This window comes from Pseudophryne corroboree, chromosome 1 (assembly GCF_028390025.1).
Source record: "Pseudophryne corroboree isolate aPseCor3 chromosome 1, aPseCor3.hap2, whole genome shotgun sequence".
Lineage (NCBI taxonomy): Eukaryota > Metazoa > Chordata > Amphibia > Anura > Myobatrachidae > Pseudophryne > Pseudophryne corroboree.
In genome coordinates, this window is record NC_086444.1 from 1,124,531,941 (window position 1) to 1,124,545,178 (window position 13,238).

Below are 13,238 nucleotides of genomic sequence, written 5' to 3' on the forward strand. Positions count from 1 at the left end.
CTTGTAAGCAACTCACCGTCAACCGTAGATGACTAAGGAGGACACCGTGGGAGCTCTCCAGAATCAGCAGGTCGTCCAAGTACGGCAGGATTCTGACTCCATGGTGACGGAGGTGCGCCGTCATCATGGCCATAGCCTTGGTGAAGATCTGAGGAGCCATGGCCAGTCCAAACGACGGAGCCTGGAATTGGTAGTGACTGTCACCAATAGCAAACCGCACGAACGGCTGATGCGATATAGCAATAGGAATATGCAGATAAGAATCCTGTATATCCAGGTATACCATGTAATCTCCGGGTTGGGGGACCGCCTGGGAGACCCTCTTACCTCCTCCCTTCATAGCAGCCATGTGAACCAGGAAAGCGTCTGCGACTATATGCCTAACCCAGAGCGTATCCGCCGCAAGTACCCGGGATCTGAGCCGTGGGAGTATGCGACGCAGCGCTGAATGTCACCCTGACATAACAGTGCTGCATCCTTTGAAGTCTTCAGCTTTTTCAGTGAGGTCCAGTGCAGCCCGCCTGTTAGTGACCTGCTGCCTGCAGGCACCACTCGAAACTGGGCTCTCAGTGCCTGGAGGCAGGGTTATAGAGGAGACCCCAATGCAACCTTGGACAGTCAAAGCTTTGCCTGATGGTGCCTCTGGATCCAAGATCCCGCTCTACACCCTGATTAATTCCCTGTGGAACACAGTGTACCCCGCTGCAGAAATATTACTTTATTCCTGCTCCTATGCCTGTGTGATTCAGTTTACTTGCAACGAGAGTGTAGTGCAGTGATTCCCAAACTTTTTTTAATCACAGCGCCCAATAGTATCATAATTTTTTTCACAGCACCACTAGGCTAAATGTTTCTTATTTAGAAATTTAGAAAGAAATATTAAATTAAGTAAATTGTGTTTATATGTCATCCTTGGGTTCAATTATGTGGTGAGGGGCAAGATTTGCTTCTGTTTGTCCACATAGTTTATGACTGACAGCCACCAGCACTGATTTTTCCTATTACAATGACCATAAATAATTTTAATTGGTCCTGGACCACCAATCCAAGGCATCCTTTGCATGTATCCCAAGGCACCCCACAGCACACAGTTTGAGAAACACTGGTATAGTGTATTCAGCTGGACAGCAATTTGAAGTACAGGTGGGGGTTGCTGGGTAGTACTAGCTCAATTTTGCATGGGCTCTGCCTCCATCCCTATTCTCTAGTACTGTAGCTCTGCGTACTGTGTCTGGTTACCGGAAACTGCCACCCTGCACAGGTTAGACTAGCAGCACTCCTGCATACTGCCAGCCATCATCTCCCAACCAAGATGGCTGCTCAACGACCACCAACTGTCACACCAGTCAGCACGTGCCAGCCTCTTTCTGGAGTAGCATGTGACCTCCAACAGCCACAGTAGCCAGCATGAGCCAGCCTCTCCCTGAAGCGGCATGTGACATCTGTGTAGCCAGCGTGCGGGTGAGAGTCTCATTCACTATGCTCTAGCTCTGTAGCTCTAGTCCCACTGTCACTAATGATGCTCTGGCCCCATTCAAATGTATGTACAGGCAGTATTTACAAATAAACAATGTTCTCACTGGGAGTGGGGTATCACACTTTCCCAACTTACTGTGGACCATCAATATCATAGCTGCATAGCCCATTCAGTTCCTGTGTTATTCTAACTTTTTTTAATACATGTTTTTTTCTCCCATGTATTTATAACAGGGTCGGCGACAGGGGGGTCAAAGGGGACACCTGTACCGGCCCCCAATGATCAGAGGGGCCCCAAGTATATGCCACTTAGTGTCCAGCAGGAATGTGAGCAGGGAATCATCATGTAGTTATTGGGGAGAGACAGACCGTGGGGGGGGGGGGGATATATACATATTTATATATCTGTATACAGTAGATAAATAAAAATATATATTTATTTAAGGCGCCCATAATTTTATTGCGATTGACATAAACACTTCTTTAAGCTAGCTTATCACTAAAATAACGACACACTAAAATAACGACACGGACACGTTAGCTGTAGTTAAAGGCCAGACGATATTTATTGATCGCTGACCTGTTCTTTAAACTATAATTGTAATTGAATTGATTTTATATTGGAGGATGGCAAAAGGACCAGTCGCTACCAGACACCAGCTCCAGTCCGTTGGATGAAATCCAACCACCAAGGAGGGGAGTACACCAAACCCCGCCTCCTCCCTGCATAACCCGCATTGTGCAGGCCTCACCACTCTTTTCTCTGGCAAACGTTCGGTTCCCGCAGGGGAACGTCTAAATGTCCAACCGCAAGGTAAGGACACACCCGCCGTCCTTCTAAAGAGGGTGCCCCACAATGACCACTTATGCCCATCTGACCCGCCACAGAGGTTTAACAAACCGCCCCGCCATCCAAACCAATAAAAACCAGGAAAGGAGAAAGCTAACTAAAAGGACCAGAACCCCAGCTAAGACAAAACCTGCAAAATTTCAGCCAGAGAAGACGAAACGCCTTCCCCCTTGTCGAAACTGCGGCTGACGCAGTACCAGCAGAGGATGCCTGACCACCTAAAAGCCGTAACCCAAAACATCAGCTGTCCTATGCGCCAAGTAATGCCCTGCCGCCCAAAAATGTAAGAGTGGCCAAACCAGCCATACCCATTCAACCTTCGACGGCTGCAAAAGAAAAACACCCTGAAATCATCACTGCAGACATCACAAAGGAAAACCAAGTGACAGATAACAGAACTAACCCAAGTGAAGGAGAAAACTCAAAAAACCTCCCGTGGACCTTTGATGAGCCAATTGTAATTAGGCCCCCTCGGAGGAAAATTTAAAAATTCACTTCACACCCTCGATTCCTGAACGCTACTTGTTCAAAAACCGACGGGTAAACACGTTTTTGGGTTAGCACAACAGACGCAACTAAACCTTATCCACATGCAGAAGGCTTATAGTAAGCCTCCCTCCACGGAGCACCTCCTGAATAGCTGCCGTGGAGGACTCTGTGGCTGCCGCACGGTAGCCACCCCCATCCGCAAGGAATAGGACCCAAAAAGTATACCTCCAACGCCCACGTCCTGCATCGCCACCATGGAGGAACCTGTGGCTTCCGCATGGTAGCCACCCCTATCCGTATGGAATAGGACCTAAGAAGTATATCTCCAACGAACCACCCCTTGACTAGCTGCCGGGGGGGGGACCCTATGTCTGCCACACGGCAGCCATCCCCCCTCCACAAGGAATGTATCTAAAAAACAAATATACCTCCAGCGGACCACCTCCTGAATAGTTGCCGCATGGTCAGCCTCCCCAGTCCGCCGGGGATAGGACCTATAATAAGCACACCCCCAAAGGCTCTGCTCCTCAACAGTTGCCGAGGATGACCCTGTGGCTTCCGCAAGGTAGCCACCCCAAACCGCAAGGAATAGGACCTAAGAAGTATACCCCCAATGGCTCAGCTCCTGAATAGCAGCTGTGGAGGCCCCTGTGGCTGCCAAATTGCAGCTTCCCCCATCCCTAAGGAATAGGACCCAAGCAGTATACCGCCAATGGGCCAGCACCTGAACAGCCGCCGTGGCGGACCCTGTGGCTGCCGCAAACACAGCAGCAACCCTGTACCTTAGTGAGATAACCAGCGAGCGCCTGTATCAGCAACTGGTCGCCCCCCCCCCCCCCCCGGAGGCCCATCTATACTCGTGCGCCAGGCGCAGCGGGCAGACACCCACAACCTCCTGGGCCTCCAAGGACACCCTGCGACCCCCGGCTGCTTGATCCGATTTGGATCACACCATCCTGCAGAGCAACCGACCACCCTGCAACCCGCGTTACAGATAAAGGTCCCAGCATCCTGAACTGCCTGCTGCTCGCCACCCTTTGCTTACCCGCAAAAACCAGCAGAAAGTCAAAGCAAAGGCTAATCTAAACCGGGGCCACCTCCCACATCAACCTGTCGACAGGAGGCAGCACACCCAGCAACTCCGTCAAAATTTGCCACGTGGCAGGCCTACGTGTATCCGCAGGCGCGGGGCGCACCCTAGCCCCAACCCTAAAGTGCTAACGAAAGACCAGGCGGGGTCCACCTGCCGGCGCAGCCTAGAACGGAAGGAAATGCCCGCAAAGGCAGGATACATGGCCGCCTAAGCCCTCCCTCCCAAATAATGCTCGAACAGGAAAACCAGCAAAACCGTCTACCAGGGACACACCCGCTGTATCCAACCTACTGAAAAAACACCGGGACGCAGCAGACGCCCCAAACGAGGAAGGAGCCAACACATGACCAGTCCGAGTAGCCAACCCGCCCTGACAATCCACCCGCCAGAAGACGGGCATGAGGAGACCTTATGACGCTACCCCGGAACCCACTCGCGGCACTCATCAAACTGCAAAGAGACAAAGCATCCGCCAACCCATTCCGACTCTGAAACGGGATGGCAAAACTGCACCACCAGCAGCCACGCAGCTGTCGCAACAGCCGCAAAGCCTGGGGGGACCGTAGGGAACAAGGTGGAGGAGGCCACAACAACCTCCCCGTAAAAACTATAGGAATGAAGACCAAGTCCACCCAAACATCTCTGATCCCACGGGAAGGGAAACCGCGGTACGCTACCTGGTCAACCTCGCAGGGGCCCTTAGTATTCTTGAAACCTATGCCACCCATGGGGATAAACCTGCTCGCCAACGGGGAGGAGATAACAACTGCATCCGCTTAAACCGACTTCGCGTCAACCCCCGCCGTCGTTAATAAAACCCCAACAGTGTCGGTACCTTGTCAGTGGGGAGGCGACAGCAACCCGCAAGTGTGCCCCGCGCCAACCCCTGAAACCTCAGGCAACCGGTAAGGCCCTAGCCGTATACCGGGGCAACGGGATCCTCCTGGACCCTGACAAAAACCTGGCAACCTACTGCAGGATACCTGCAAACCAAAAATGCCTCCCAGACCCATGAAGAGAAAATAGTCCCTGTAGCGAGAAACACCGAAAGGGCCGGATCCGGACCGTGTGTGCCAACGCGAGAAAGTGCAGAATTCTCAAAAAAGGCACGTGAGCCAGAAAAACTCAGGGGCACCAACCTGTCAGCATAGAACAGGCCCCTAACCGAGGCCCGAAAAATTTGAGGTGATAGGGACGCAGGGGAAGCGGCGCAGAAAATGACAAATACTACAAACACCAGTCGAACCCAGGATTCGAACCAGTGACACTACAATCACCGTCTGCAATGTAGGCGAGGATGCCTAACCATTAGGCTATGGAGCCTCCCCACTACCCAACGTATAAGTTAACCAAAATTGAGGTACCCGGCCCATCTTCCTGGAACCAAACGCAGAGTCCCATAAAAGACTAATCTCACCCCGCGCGAGGTATCGGAAATGGAGCATGCAAAGAAAAACCCCTTGAGGATACGACAAATGTAGGCTAATGCAGCCCCAGCCCGGGGTCCCTGGCCATAACCCCACAGGGAAGAAGCACAAGCCGGGAAGAGATGAAAAAACAAAACGGCATAGGGCTCACATGAGCCCTAAGCCGGTTCGGCGACCACCCTCCGCCGGACCTGATGCGGAAAGCGTGCGCGGACGTCCAACACCCGCTCCCGGCTGGGGCACCGTCACTAGACGGGAGACAGGCCTAGCAAATTCGCAGGAGTGACGAACACGGGAGTGAACCTATGGCGTACTAGCCCCTGCCATAAGCGACACCCCCTTTTTCTACCAAGGAGCGCAAAAAACAGCAACGCCAACTGCGAGGGTCCTGCGGTCTGGGACCCCCCTGTGCGGTCCGGCCCGCCGGGCGACCCCCAAACATAACCCCCAGAAATTGGCGTTACACCCCCGAACCCGATGGACTTCACGTCGTAATCACCCCGAGAAAACCGTAACCACACTGAAAAATACGGAAAGCCGTCTCCCCAATCCCCCTCACCGTCCGCCTCCTCCGCAAACCGAAGGGGGCGGGGGAAACCGTAGCCGCCGGCGCCCTGCCTTTCCGAGAAGCCTAACGCCACGCGCAGCGCCATGAGCCCAGCCAACTAACGCGGGCGCCCAGGAGAACCAGAGTAAAACGCTACAAAAAGGTACAAGAACTGTAAAGTAATAATAAACAACAGCATGCTCACCGGTGTCCGGAGAACGTGGAATACCATCAGCCGGCTCCAACGCCACCGACCCTGTCGTTGCGTCATCCACTGTCGTTGCAGCCGCATCCCTACTTTGTCACCGATCCCTCCACGATGAATCCACCGACTCCCCGGACTCGCAGACACCTGTGCGGACGAAACAGAGGGGACAACAAGCGCCGGAAGCGCCCGCGCATAAAGACAGAAAAATGGAGGCACAAGCGAGGGCAAAGGAACGCTGAAACCCTTGGACAGCGGGCTGAGGCGAGGGAAAACACCTAGATGGGAGGGAGGAACCCGCAGCACGGGGGGGGGGGGGGGGGGGCAGGGCCCGAACAAGCCGGGGGGGGGGGGGGGGTGGCGGAGACCCAAGGGAAATTGGAATATCGCGCCGGAACTGCAGACAAGTTGGAAATTGCGGGGGGTGGGCAAAGACAGACACGTTTGCCGCGTCCCGAAGGACACCGGAAATGACTGTCCAATGGGGAAGGGGGGTGCATTACGGAGAAACCCTGTCGAAACTTCCCCCTGGCATGCCTGACAGGCGAAAAGCAGGGAAGGAGAGCCAGGCAAGGGACAGGATGCTGGTAGGGTAGACCGTGCGGACGTTAACCACAATACCACAGCCTGGCCAGCAGGGGGACACCAGCAAAATGCACAGAGTGAGGACGAGGAACCAAGCAACCCCAAGGGAGCAGGGGGCAGGAGTTTACCACGCGTGAGCCCGGCGTGCGCACCGTGGCACGGGACGCCGCAGGCACCAAGCCGGCCCCGGGGGAGAACCGTGGACCACTGTCCACCAACCCAGAGCGCGTCCTTCACAGTGCCCGCCCGCGGTGACCTAAGTATGCCAGCAGCCGACCCCCCCATCACCACGGGGAAGTTAACAATTTAAAAAATAAAAGACCCTTAACCCGGGACACACACTAGGGGAATGCCGGGAAACAACTGCCGCCCCACGCGCCGACGCCTGTCTCCCCCCGCAGCCAGCCAGGGGCAGCCAGGCCACGTGGGCGCCGGAGCCGCCGGCCGGGTCTGCGAGCAGCGAGGTGAGAGAGGAGAGCGTGGAGACGCCGGGCGGGAGAGCAGGGCACCAGCAGCCGCGGCGGGGGAACCCGCCCCGGATACCGGCCGAACAACAGGGGGAGGAACGCGGGCCGCATAGGGTCGACCTCGCTGCGGACAGCAGGCGCCGGGACGGAGACAGGGGAGGCCACGCTCCGTGCACAGGAAAGCCGGAAGCCTGAGGCCGCCGACCGGCGATGGGAGGGTGGGGGGGGAGGACCCACACGGACGCTGCCTAGCAGCGGGGATGGGGGGGGGGAGGGGGAGAGGAGCCACAAGCAACAGGGGGAAGAAAGAAAACGCTGGTGTAGAGGGGGGAAAACAGTGCAGTAGGACACTATAAGAAATAAGGCATATAAGACATATAAGACAATATATAATGCCAGCAGTACTCAGCCTTCCTGGGCCATTCCAAAATGGCAAGAGGAAGTCTGAGTCACATGATCATGGCTTATATATTCTTCCAAGACCAACCCCTACCCCCTTGATGGATAGCCCTATAATCCTATAGGAAAATACCCAAGAACACACTGATCTGCCTAGCAACTGCTTAGTCACCAACAACCAATCACAAAAAATTGGACTCTTATATGTCTTCAGGCTTAAGCAGCCTTCAGCTTATCTAATAACAGTTTATTATATAGCGTAGCAAATTCCATTGCTCTGAGGGGGCCCCAGATATATCACTTTACTGGGCCCCAAGATGTCTGTTGCCGACTCTGATTTATAAAATGTGCATACATCTTACATATGGTGATCTGTGCTCAGTACAGCCAGACCTATGTGTATACATCTATTGCTCAGGTACACACTTTAATCGGATCACTACACCTCAGCGCTGCCTCTTTTCTTTTCTTCTCCTCTCCTACAGTTTTGCACTTAGAAGGGTAGAAAGGTTCCACAGTGCCATGCATACTAACAGGTAAACTTTTCAAAATAAGAGTACCAGAGCATTAGGGTGGTATCAAAGTAGCCGCGATAGTGCGATGTCAACGAAAAACTGTTGTTTTTTTTGTGTGAATTTACTTTTCCCTATCCAATTGCCTCTCGCGCAAAACATCAGTTTTTCGTGCAAAAATACATAGGTCCCACAAAAAGCCGCGGACCTATGTATTAATGCACTTATCGCAGATAAAAGGGGCAATGCATAATCCCCGATAAGTGCCAGCATCAGGGATAAGCAATGGCTTATTGGGGCTAATTGAATAGCCTCTGGCGAGACAACTAACCGCGGAAATTTACCGCAGATGATTGGATACACCCTATAGTATAATATTTTTAGTATTTGCGATATTATTATTATTATTATTATGTGTCTACCGGTTATCAATATTTTTATTTAATGAGCATTGTGGCTTTGTGTCATTCTATAAATCCCATTTAAAAACAGTTTGTCTTTCGTGTTCAGAGTAACAACCAAATTCGTAAATTCAGCCAGTCGTCTGTATGTCAGCAAGAGCGCGTTGCTAAACTCTAGTGGGTCTAAAGGCCCATACACACTAGACGAGAAAGTAAAAGATCTTGCTCAGAAGGGCCACTCCGAGCGAGATCTTTTACTTTCTCGTCCAGTGGGGGTAATTCCAAGTTGATCGCAGCAGGATTTTTGATAGCAATTGGGCAAAACCATGTACACTGTAGGGGAGGCAGATATACCATGTGCAGAGAGAGTTAGATTTGGGTGGGTTATTTCGTTTCTGTGCAGGGTAAATACTGGCTGCTTTATTTTTACACTGCAAATTAGATTGCAGATTGAACACACCCCACCCAAATCTAACTCTCTCTGCACATGTTATATCTGCCTCCCCTGCAGTGCACATGGTTTTGCCCAATTGCTATCAAAAATCCTGCTGCGATCAACTTGGAATTACCCCCAGTGTGTACATTCAATATCAGTAACGATACGCGCTCCCGCGCATCGTTAACGACAGCCATGCTGCAGATGCAGTATGGGTGTGTGTCCCCCCCCCCCCCCCCCCCCCCGCGCCGTTGCTCCCTTCCCCGCCGGCATTGGAAAGTGTGTATGCACTTGCTGACACTGGCACCCTGGCGGGTCCCTACCGCTACCAATATTGGCGTCGGCGGGGATCGTGTAGTGTGTATGGGGCTTTAATCAGAATTCAAGCCCAAGATAGAAGTTTAAAAAGTTAACATATTGTAGTACAAAATGCCCTAAAATAGTGCAGTAACATTGTTCGACTGCAGCAAATAGAGGCTTGTAATAAATATGTGTCAATTACTCCTGTATAACATGAAAAGGCACATAACATTTACATTCATCCAGATATTTTATTTAGGCCTCTAAAACCAGAATCTTCAACAGATTTGATGTATTGCCTCCATGCGTATATCCATAAAAGTGAAGTAAATTATGATCCATTCAATTCTGCTTTAATCTGTGTTTCCTTACCTCAATATGACAGCGAATTATAAATAACATCGTCCTATATCTGTACAACTAACTGCGCTCTTCATTCTGAAAACTGACCTTCATATCTCTCTGACAGCGTAGTCATAAATCTATTTCACTATTTGTATGCTTGATCGAGTTACAAATTATTGCTTCCGTTACAGTCCGATTCTAAGCACCTCTGTGGTCTACTCAGATGCCAAGGCGCTGCGTGAGACAGTTCCGTATTACAGAAATACACAAGACTGAAAAATGATGTTTTAGAAATTGAAATCTACTTTCTTGAGGAAATGCATGCACAACAAAGACTGGCATTCAGGATGTGATGTGCTGTCAGATACTGTAGGGGAGGAGAGCATTAATAAAGATCTACAGGACCTTATGAAAGAACAGCTAAAGAAAGCACCAAGTTAAATACAACCTTCAGTATTTGCTTAACATAGCACTGCAGCTTTGTGAAAAAGTTGAGCTTAATTAAATGTTTCCCCCTCTTTCAGAAAAAGCTATAGCCAGCTCCAAAGCTCTAAATCGCTGTCTAGAGCGGTGCACTTATATGTCAAAAAGCTCAATTCATAAAGCTTGGCATGTCAGTTTTGCTTCCTGTGATATTATTGACCATGGGGGTAATTCAGACCTGATCACTCACTAGGTTTTTTTTGCACTGCTGCGAACAGATACTGTAGTCGCCGCCCATAGAGGAGTGTATTTTCACTTTGCAAGTGTGCGAACACATGTGTAGCAGAGCTGTACAAACAAATCTTGTTGCGGTCTCTGAGTAGCCCAGGACTTACTCAGCCGCTGCGAACACTTTCAGCCTGTCCGGGACTGGAATTGACGTCAGGAACCCTCCCTGCAAACACATGGACACGCCTGCATTTTTCCAACCACTCCATGAAAACGGTCAGTTGCCACCCACAAATGCTTTCTTCCTGTCAATCTCCTTGCAATTGCCCGTACAAATGGATTCTTCGCACAAACCCATCGCTGAGCGGTGATCCTCTTTGTACCGGTGCGACGCACATGCGCATTGCGGTGCATACGCATGCGCAGTTCTGACCTGATCGCAGTGCTGCAAAAAACGCTAGCGAGTGATCAGGTCCGAATTACCCCCCTTGTCTTTTCATATCAATCCAACAATCTGAAGTACAGTTATTACAGTGTTTTTGTTAGCAAGCAGACTAGCTTGCCAGTTCTTACTTTATCCTGAAATTACATTCTATATTATGTAAAAAGTGTTGGTAATACTGCACCGATCTATAGATTATCGAGTAAATATTTGAACCAATATTAGACAGTGTAAGAGAGAACTCCTGATTCTAGTCAGATTGGTGGTGCGCCCGGAGTCAGTAGGTAAATTGTATGATCAAAAAGAAAAAGAAGACTCTTGTGTAGGCGCACTCTTCAAACTAGTTAGAAATGGTTATGTCATATGTGAAATTAAAATCAATAAGTTTTAATAGGTATCATTTAAAAAAGTATTAGGGTATATCCAATAAGACAAACAAACACCAAAATAGGACACCACATATAAGTTAAAACTTTTTAGGTCTAGGGTCCATCATGTTTATACCGATATCAAAAGTTTATATCAATTTCTTTGAAACATTTGGACCAAATAGACACATATTTCAATCAAAACTTATCCAGTCTGTTATCAACTCACGGGTATAGTTAGAATAGATATCACATAGTAGGGTTATGCAGGTTTGATAGGCATGGGAATCGATTGTATTAGACTGTCTGTAAATAGATCCTGTTAATGCACACACCAAAATTGGAAAGAGCGATATTCAACAGCACCTATTCCTTAGCAGATAGATTAAAAAGGTGGAAACAAGCATCAAATGGTGAATGACAACCCGACATTGTCTGATCTTGGAAGCGAAGCAGTGTTGGGCTTGGTCAGTACTTGAATCAAAATGTGTTTGCTTAACTGCGCACTGAGTCCCTTTTTGTTCGGATAAGCTGCCGCACTTAAAGGTGACCAACCTCCAAATAGAAACAAAAAATACAAATTTGTGCTGCGCTCAATCCTGGTGATTGTAATGTGCTTACCCCTCAATTTGTTATCACTAATTGTCTGTATGGTTTTAGGTACAATATAACCTACACAGGAAGGTGATATATGAGACAATAACTTTTATAGTTGACCAGTGTAATTTATAAAGTATAGTATATACCAGGTTGTGGATGAAATAATTCTGTGGCAACTGTATTTTTTAAGTGCTAAGCTCCGTTTATTTAGGCAATTTAGTCCAGTATTGTCCATATCATTTCTCAATGTCACAATTTCTTAATGCGGCGTCCCGCATGCAAGTTTCACCAGATTCTACTTGGTACAGTCAGTCTTTTGAGTACTCAATTGTTTCTGCAGTAATACTGTAAAAGGTACTTGAGTCTTCACGGTGTGGAGCACTCAATGTTCATTCATATGGTACACAGACACAGTGGTTTCCTCCGGACTGGCTTCCTCCTCTCACCCTGGCTGTCCGTGGTGCGTCCTGCTTCGGACGTTCCCCGTGCGCCAGTCGGTTCGATTGAGCAGCCTGTCTGAGGCAAGGGAGTCCGGGGGGCGCTCTACGGAGCTGCTCACCAGGCTAACCCCGCCTCATACGGACACTCACCTGTTGTCTTTTCCCGATGATGACCCGAGTTCCGACACCGACTTCTTCCTCCGTTCCTCGTCCTGCGGTTGCTTAGTTACGAGCGCGCTCTCTGAATGTCCGGGTCACGTGACCAGTTCTTTCATGGATCGTCTCGTCCCCTCTGCTCCGTGCGGCAATGATAAATGAAATGTGGATAATAAAATCAGTGGTGCCTCCAACGCGTTTCAGCCTCTGTCAGGCCTTCCTCCAGAGGCTGAAACGCGTTGGAGGCACCACTGATTTTATTATCCACATTTCATTTATCATTGCCGCACGGAGCAGAGGGGACGAGATGATCCATGAAAGAACTGGTCACGTGACCCGGACATTCAGAGAGCGCGCTCGTAACTAAGCAACCGCAGGACGAGGAACGGAGGAAGAAGTCGGTGTCGGAACTCGGGTCATCATCGGGAAAAGACAACAGGTGAGTGTCCATATGAGGCGGGGTTAGCCTGGTGAGCAGCTCCGTAGAGCGCCCCCCGGACTCCCTTGCCTCAGACAGGCTGCTCAATCGAACCGACTGGCGCACGGGGAACGTCCGAAGCAGGACGCACCACGGACAGCCAGGGTGAGAGGAGGAAGCCAGTCCGGAGGAAACCACTGTGTCTGTGTACCATATGAATGAACATTGAGTGCTCCACACCGTGAAGACTCAAGTACCTTTTACAGTATTACTGCAGAAACAATTGAGTACTCAAAAGACTGTACCAAGTAGAATCTGGTGAAACTTGCATGCGGGACGCCGCATTAAGAAAGGGTGACATTGAGAAATGATATGGACAATACTGGACTAAATTGCCTAAATAAACGGAGCTTAGCACTTAAAAAATACAGTTGCCACAGAATTATTTCATCCACAACCTGGTATATACTATACTTTATAAATTACACTGGTCAACTATAAAAGTTATTGTCTCATATATCACCTTCCTGTGTAGGTTATATTGTACCTAAAACCATACAGACAATTAGTGATAACAAATTGAGGGGTAAGCACATTACAATTACCAGGATTGAGCGCAGCACAAATTTGT

General features: G+C 49.8%; 1 long non-coding RNA gene across 1 annotated transcript; it reads left to right on the plus strand.

The window, feature by feature from the left end:
- Positions 1-1,387: 1,387 nt before the first annotated feature.
- LOC134997867 (uncharacterized) lies at positions 1,388-10,149 on the plus strand. The gene is made up of 3 exons (XR_010200292.1): positions 1,388-1,461; positions 8,024-8,074; positions 9,724-10,149. It is a non-coding gene; the product is annotated as an uncharacterized LOC134997867 (long non-coding RNA).
- Positions 10,150-13,238: the final 3,089 nt, after the last annotated feature.